The sequence below is a fragment of the Carassius gibelio genome, chromosome B1 (assembly GCF_023724105.1).
Source record: "Carassius gibelio isolate Cgi1373 ecotype wild population from Czech Republic chromosome B1, carGib1.2-hapl.c, whole genome shotgun sequence".
Lineage (NCBI taxonomy): Eukaryota > Metazoa > Chordata > Actinopteri > Cypriniformes > Cyprinidae > Carassius > Carassius gibelio.
The window spans coordinates 25,347,046-25,354,942 of NC_068396.1; positions in this window are offsets into that span (position 1 = coordinate 25,347,046).

Sequence of the window (7,897 nt, forward strand, 5' to 3'; positions counted from 1 at the left end):
CAGTTTTTATTTTGTCTTTTAGTGCGATTGGCACTTTTCTGGGTGAATGTATCACCGGAGACACTGTTGTATCAATCTTGATATGATGCACTCCAGGTATGCACCCCAACCCATTGAACACATCATCAAATTCTTTCAGAATGTCCGTGTTTTCTTCACAATCCACCTTGTAGATTCTCTTGACTAGTCCTAACTCTGTGCAAGCTGACCTTCCCAGGATAGCAGGTGAGTCTTTCTCTATAATCTGGAACTCAATTTTAGCTTCATTCTCTTTGAACTGGAAGATGAGCTTTACTTTGCCCTTTGGCTCCATCTTGTGGCCTGAGTACGCTACTAACACGCAGTTAGACTTGCACATTGACATGGATGTTTCTGCAACTGCTCTGAAGTGTTTATATGAAATCACGTTGCACTCTGCTCCAGTATCCAGTTTAAAAGAAAGTGCTCTTTTGTTTACTTTAAGTGTTTCTGTCCACTTGTCTTTTTCTCCAACTGTGGCATCAGTTGCTTCATCAACTTGTGTCCCCTTTTTCTTTCCAGTCAGCATCTCTTTAAGGGCACCCACGAACAGTTATGTGTGATCCTCTTGTTCAATCTCATGAACTTTTCTCACTGTGAACTTTTTTTTTTTGTCGTTTTTAGTCGAAACTTGTATTTGCGTTTTGCACATATTTCCGAAGTGATTTTTTTTGACGAAAAACTTTAAAATATTTGTCCATATGCAGGACACTTCCTCAGTTCATGCCTGTAACCGCATCTGGTACATTCCTTTTCTTTCTGTGACCATGCGTTCGGAGCAGAACTATTTACAGGTGACTTTTTAGTTAGCTTTAGTTTGCTAATTTTGTTCACAGTCACTTCAGGTTCCTCGTGGAGTGCTTTGATTTGGCTTTTTGTGACTTCACTCGCTCTGCAGATATCCACGGCTTTGTTCAGATCCAGATCCGGTTCCCTTAAGAGTCGAGCTCTAATTTGATCATTGTCAACGCCACACACTATGCGGTCTCTGATCAGTGAATCAGTCAGTTGTGCAAATTCACATTCTTCGGCTTTGTTTTTTAACTCAGTCACATAAGCATCAATCAATTCAGTTGGTCCCTGAGCTCGAGTGAAAAACATGTGTTTTAGATATGTTAAGTTTTTCCTTGGTTCACAGTAATGCCTGAATTTCTCTTTCAGTGCTTCATAATCATTCACTTCCTCCTCTGCAAAAACCATGGTATTAAATACCTTTATCGCTTCATCACCGGCAACATGGAAAAAGTAGCACATTTTATCTCGCCTGATTTCTCAGATGTTCCACTTGCAATGAGATACAACTCAAACTTCTGTAACCAGGTTCACCAGTTTTCTGCGGCATTTCCTTCAAAACTCAGTTCCTTTGGAGGTTTTGGCTGCTCCATTGTGAACTTCTGACACCATGTAATGTCTTGTGGTAACTCCTAGCTAGCTGATTAGGCTTAACGCTTAGAAAGAACCAAAATATAATAAAGAGACACACCACGAGTTGTTCACTGTCAATGTCGTTCTTGTTCTGCTTTACTTGTCATAACAAAGATACATGTACAGGTCTCCACTTAGTGGCAAGTTACAGCATACATCAGAGTAGACATTGCCATAATTCATCAACCATAATTCAGCACTGCGTGTAGGGCACCAAGTGCTTGGGGGGGCACCAAAAAATCTGGGTCGTGAAAAAATCATCACAATAGGCTACTAGTATAGATAACAAATAAAATATTTCTAAAAGCATGTCAATATACAAAAGCATTACAAAAGTAATATAGGCCTAGACCAAATTAGTCGAGAAAAAGGTGAATCTCTGTGCCAGTCTCCCTCTGGTGCCCCCCACTTCCCCACCTCCCTGTGGTCTGTTCGATTATGCCTCAATCAATGTCAAATTTGGCAGACACCGACCTCAGACATGGCCTCGAAAAGGCACCAAGAGTCGGGGGAGGAAAAAAGAAAAAAGAAGAGACAGCGGGATGATGCTCGCGCGTCGCTTGCAGTAACGTGGTAATCTAACTAATTACTTTTCCCGTCATTACAATGCCGTTAACGTTACTGAACGCTCGCAGCAGAGATGGCGAGATGGCGAGTCAGGAGCAATCCAATGAAAAGCTGGCATTTTCAAGGTGAAGATATAAGCACTACTTCAAATTCATTGTGGTCAAAGGCAAGAACGTGCATGTAATGTGTACATGGAATGTGTGACACACATCTACAAAGCTAGTGGCCAAAAACACCCTTTCTTACAAAGATAATACTTGAAGTGCAGGATAAAACTCTTGCTGTCTGTTGACGTGCAATAAAAATTGAAAGTTATGTACCTGTCTGTTCTACTCATTTCAACTGACTTGTGAAAACTGCAAAAAAAAAAAAAAAAAGTACAAATTCTTTGACATGCAGCAACTTTTTTTTTTTTTTCTTTCTTTTTTACAGTAACGCAAAAAATAGTAATTCAGTTACTAACTCAGTTACTTTTTGGAACAAGTAGTGAGTAACTATAACTAATTACTTTTTTAAAGTAACGTTCCCAACACTGCTGATAGCTGATTTTGCAGCTAGGAAATGTTGGCGTGTGCCTCTGTAGGGCCTCTGACAACTGATGGTAGTGAAAATGTTTAATATAGTTCTATAGAATAGCAGAATGGTCTCTTTATAGAGATGTAGTCCCTCTTTTGAGTAATTTCTACTGTGCAGTTATGCATGGTTATTTGCAGTTTAAAATTCATACTTCATAAAATTCATACTTCATAAAATTCATACACTTATACTGTAATTTGCACTAAACTTCTGTGTTTACATTGTTCAGTTCAGAGAACCTAACTACGAAATTCTGAATGGTAGTTATTTCTTTGGTTGATGGGTGGGTGGTTGGGTTTTTGGGGAGGGGAGGGGGGGGGGGGCACCGCCAAGCATTTGTGCTTAGGGCACCCAAATGGCTAGCGCCAGCCCTGCCTGGCATAAATGTGCACTATTCATTGATTGAGAATCACTTTGAGGCAATCTGATCTAAGCGCTGTTTGGCCTGTTGAACGAGCAACAGCGCCGCCTTGTGACACTGCAACGTACAGTTCTCTCTCTCTCTTTTTTAGTTAATAAAATCACTTTAAGTTTAATAATCGAAAGGCTGTATCAAGATTTGTGTTTTTCAATCCCCAAAATATAAGATGAATTTAAAAGATAAGACGCTTGTTTTACCATTGCATTCACTGAAGAATTTTTATGACAGTAAGTCAGTAACTCACCAGGAGGGATTTTGCTTTATTGGCAAAAGTACTTCTTAAAGGAGTCAAATGTTGCGATTTCAAATTTTCCATTCTCTTTTTTGTGAGTGTTACAAGCTTTTAGTGCACATAGAAGAACTGTAAAATTGCAAAGACTAAAGTCTCAAATCCAAAGAGATATTCTTTATAAAAGTTAAGAGTTAACCACACCCTGCTAAAAGGGCTCATTCTAACATGCCTCCACGTCTACGTCAGACGTTGGAAGATTTGCATAACACCGCCCAGATGTTTACGCAAAGAAAGATGGTGTAACCTTTATTAGCTGTTGTAGACTCCATGTTGTGGAGGAGATACTGTGTGTTTCGTTGTAAAAGCGAAAAACAACTTTGTTTGGCCAAAAGAAGACACAACTATGAGTCAGTGGATAAATTGTATTTCAACAATGTTCCAGAACAGTTTGCTGCACATTTTTGGAGGATGAGGACTGTTTCCTGAACCAGTAGCCTACAATGCATCTGTGGCACAAAGGCTGTTTCCATGAAGTGATGCAGTTTGATCTTTGCAAGGACAGTTTGGCGTTTCTAACTAACGTTACATTTTTTATATTTAAATAATGACCCATTTAAATACATTTTACAGTTTCTACAGCACACGAGGGAATTTCAGCATTAGTAAACAGTTCTACTCGTATCTGTTAAGTTCAGGATATCTCTGGTCTAAAACGTTACTAAAAGATAAATACTAGTCCAAGTCACTATTGGAATAAATAGTATCTTATGGTTAAGTACTAATATATAATGAATAAGTAGGCTACTAGTAATTTACAAAAGACACTAGTACCTAAAGAATAAACACTAGCACCTAAAGAATAAGTACTAGTGCCTAATGAATAAGTACTAGTACCTATTGTATAAGTACTAGTATTTAACAGAAAATATACTAGTATCTAAAAAATAAAAACTAGTACCAAGAAAATAGATAGTAGTATCGCTTATATGTTACAATGTCTTTCCATATGTTAAGTCCACTGTAGGACACTTTTGGTTGATTGGAATGCACCATATGTCTATGTGCCTTTTTTCCAGTGGCACCAAATTAAGTGCTGTCTTACCCTAAATAAAGTCCATATCTCACAGGTAATTTTTTGACATATAAGAGGTCACTGTATGATAAAAACATTCAGCAAGTTCCAAAACTCAAATCTTTCTTGTTAGTCTAAAACGGCTTATATTCAAGCCAATTTGCTGAAACAACAGATTGTGGAATGTGCCACTCTATGATGTAATAGTGAGGCTAAACCCCGCCTCCACAGAAGAAGATCAACGCCTGCTACTACATCACTGCCTGTTTAGCCCTGCCCACTGATTTGCGCATGCAGTGTTTACGAGAGAGGCGAATGGATCTATGCAAAAAGATGCCTCCGAAGACAACGAGACATGCAGTGCCAAGTTGTGGAAAATCAGTAATGAACTGTGGCCTAATGCTGCTTCTGGCTAAGCCCAGTCTATGAAACCAGGACATAGTCACACAATGCTGATGTTGTTTACTTTAATAATTTGAGAATAAAGTCTAATAATAATTTGCACGGTTTGATGTGATATGAGCTAACCGATCTTTAGATAAAATCACCATTGATAGCTTGATTTATTGCAATGCTTTTTTCCTCAGTTGGTCAAAACGACAAAACTGACAATATCAGGTGAAAATTCTCATTTGGGTCATATTTTCCAAGACTTTGGCTAGAATCTGTGTTTCTGAAGTACAGTAAATGGCCACACCTGTGCGGTGATTAACTGCCACACATACTCCTCAAAACAGTAGATTCATCCGCGCTGAAGCCGTGCCAGAGTACAACCCATGCAATGAAGATCATTCTGCAAACAGCTGCGATTTCAGGTTTTCAAACAGAGATGGCGACAGAGAGGCCAAATTTACAGACTGCAGCTTTAAATAAATGTGTCCTGGATTTTTTACAGTGCCGGTCTTTTTGTAGCACATATGTTTGGATTAATAGTTTACAACAAATAGATTTTATATAAAAACCAGCTAAAAAATGGTTTTAAGTTTAAAGTTATTAAGGTTTAAAGTTATTTGTACCTTTTGTTGTAGTGTGTCAGTACTAGGAAATACCAGTTTACATTTCCAAACATTCATTTCGCCATATTTGTAATAATCAGTGAGACTTTTGGATGACAACATCCAGTGCTCCACACAGAGATCTGGTCTCCTTAATATTTGTAAACTCTTAAAAATGAAGGTTCTTTCTATTTTTATGTTCCTCCTTTTATGTTCCTTTCACTGAAAGGTTCTTTTGGGAACCAAAAACACCCTTTTGGATCCATTATTTTTATATACATTACATTACAGACAGTCATAATCAGACAAACAGTAAAAAAATAAAAATAATGATCAACTTATAATTTTGATTGCAAACATTCTTTACTAGCATTTTAAAGCTATTTGAAGAATTATTTTGAAGAATTATTTTTTATTTATTTTTATAGGCCTATTTCACAAGATGGCGACCGAGACCGGAAGTAGGGTAGCGGTTTTTCCGGTCGCGCCAGTGCTACGATCGGTACTCATTAGGATAATGGATTGCGAACAGCTTGTTTTCTCCCAGCCGTTAAATTATCTGTCAAAACGCCGAATTGCATATGTTGTTCGTTTTTTTTTTTGATGATTTTCAGGGAGATGTGAATAGATCCATGTTGGACGAAGGCTACAAATTATTTTTAGAACAATTTACGTTTGATTATCAAGGTAACGTTATGTATAATAAGCCAGCTGCAATGATAATGATTTTCGAATTAATTTACTTTTATGGATTATTTTCAAAGCGGTTTAATAAAATCTAACTTCTTGTTAACTATGTGTGCGTGTTTGGACACACTTCGGACTCAAATATTATTGCAGGGAAAGTGGTAATTAGGGCCATAGGTTAAGAAAGCGTGAAGAACCACATCAGCTTGAGGTAAATACAAACAGGATTTAGTTTAATTATTCATTTTTATTAATTTTTTTTATCACAAAATGGTTTCCAATGTAGCCTGTTAGTAATCCCACAGTCCATAGCATCAGTAACTGTATAATTTAGTAAGGAAGAATTTAAACAAAATAGGATGAGTTTCAGTTTTTATATTATTTATGTAGCAATGGTCATCTTAACCTCTGTGCAGTGTTCAGGGTATTTCAGGACCCCAAATAAAATAAAATAAAAAACACACAAAAAAAACTAAGTGTTCCCTTCTTCTAAATGACACGACACTTTATGACTTTACCAAAACAGAAATTGGGATGTCTGATTGTATATTAGTGTAATAAAATCACTCAATGTTCATATAGTGCTCTTGTTTAAAATTGTAATTCTAAATGTTTTCCAGTAAATGGCAGAAATCTACCAGGCAGATTTTTCATGTATGAAAGCAAGAAAATTAGATATACTTTAAAATTAACTACATATTTATTTTGTATAAGCATTTCATTTAAACATGTAATACTTTTTTTTTTTTTTTTCAAAAAAATTTAACAAAATTTAAACAAATTCCATATCACCTGTATAGTAAAAACATTAAAAGAAGTGATGTTACAATTCATGATTGTCTAGATATCGGTGTTTTTAATTTCACATCTTAAAGCACTTTTTTTATCATTTAAAATATCAGTATTCAACATTTTGGGATTAAAACATCAAAACATTATGCATTTGTAATTGCAGGCTAAATGCATTTATTTCTTGAATTAAAAAGTGTGTGTAAACATCTGTCGGGGTCTCTAGAGAGCGATGTGTAGAGGATTGAAACTTGAGCCAGAGGTTCTTCACCGCTATTAGGAGACCTTTACATAGACAGTAAAAGGATCTTTACGACCGGACTCCGGTTGCACACAGACCTCATCCTCCGTGTAGTGCTTATAGCACAGACTAAAGTCCTACCTTTCCTCACAGCAAAGATCGCCCCCTCCTCTCTCCGTATAGCCCAATTTCAACGCTTTTTTTAAATTTTCGTCGGTGGGAAAACTATGAAATGATAAATAAGGCTGTATTTTATTAGAATTTGAACACAAAGGCACACTACACATCTGATTACTTCTGGTCTCCGCCATTTTTCGGCAAGCGAATGAACGCTAGCGCTTTCACCGGAAAATAAGTTACCCTACTTCCGGTTTGCCTACGTCATGGTGTGAAATAGGCCTATTGTAAGTTTTTTTTGTTGATGCAGAGAATATCATTTTATTCAGAAATTTTTATGCGTCAGTACCCAGATAAAACTATTCCATCTCCTCTTGTTTCAAGATGCCATTTAGTTTGAAGGCACATATGTAGTTTTCCTTGAAATGACAACCGTGGTCATTCCATTTGCCAGTCTCTGAAAATGAGGGACAGTGAAATAAAGAGATTATTCTACCTTCTTACCGAATATTCCTCACAGCGTCACTGATCACTTAGCAAAACATTTACTTAAAAATGTTCTTTATTGCTAAGAAATTCGTTACATACCCTTACGAGAATTAACCATGGTGTTATTACAGTAAAACTGTAGTAACCTTGTTTTTTGGATTATTGACTACCATTTGTATAGTTTTACTACAAATACCATGGTTAAACTATGGTTTGTGTTGCAAACCCATGACTAATTTGTGGTAACCATGGTTGAACTATAGATACC